General features: G+C 36.0%; 1 long non-coding RNA gene across 1 annotated transcript; it reads left to right on the top strand.

The window, feature by feature from the left end:
- The first annotated feature begins 6 nt into the window (after positions 1 to 6).
- Positions 7 to 360, top strand: LOC106519283 (uncharacterized). Its single transcript, XR_001310430.1, has 2 exons — positions 7 to 122; positions 242 to 360. It is a non-coding gene; the product is annotated as an uncharacterized LOC106519283 (long non-coding RNA).
- The last annotated feature ends 334 nt before the right edge of the window (positions 361 to 694 follow it).

The following is a 694-nucleotide window of genomic DNA, read 5'->3' as shown; positions in this document are numbered from 1 at the left end:
ATCTTCATCCAAACAAGAGTTCTGAGCTCATTCCTGATTGTGAGAAATCAACATGAAGTTCTGTATAGCAGCTCTGCTTATAGCAGCTTGTCTGTTTGTGCCCTCTATACGGGCAAAACCTGGTAAGTTGGATTTTTCTTCTTCCATGTGTTTCATTATGTTTTTGTTTGAGTTTTTGTTTGAATAACCAATGAAAAAATGAGATAACTTTAATGTTAAGCCGACTTTTCTCTAAAACCAGGGATCTGCCCAAGAGAAGTGGAGGGCTTTATGGAAATGCGGCGTAGACCTCCATGTCGCTATGACTTTCAATGCCCCGGAGATGAAAAATGCTGTTTTTATGAACGTGGATCCCTCTGCATGCAGCCTATAATTCGTAAGAGACACAAAATTTACCTTTGTAGAAGTTCTTATTAATGTTAGTTAAAAATACAGAAAGTTAAAGGAATAAGTTTAGCTTATTTTTCTAATTATTAACCTGTTACTAAAGCCATCTCATTGATCTTGTTATTTTCTCATTTTGCATCAGAGTCATTTAAAGATTTGAGACATTTTTAGATGCATGTTGTCAGTGTCTGATTTCTGTTCTGTTGTTTTGCAAATCAGAGTGACAGCAGCGCTACAGCAAAACAGGTTGATGTTAAAGAACTCCAAATCTTTTACACCTTTAAAGTCATGACACTATGACACAAAC

This window comes from Austrofundulus limnaeus, unplaced genomic scaffold (assembly GCF_001266775.1).
Source record: "Austrofundulus limnaeus strain Quisiro unplaced genomic scaffold, Austrofundulus_limnaeus-1.0 Scaffold75, whole genome shotgun sequence".
Classification (NCBI taxonomy): Eukaryota; Metazoa; Chordata; class Actinopteri; order Cyprinodontiformes; family Rivulidae; genus Austrofundulus; species Austrofundulus limnaeus.
Note: the sequence above shows the minus strand (reverse complement) of the source record. Positions and strands in the feature narration are given on the sequence as shown.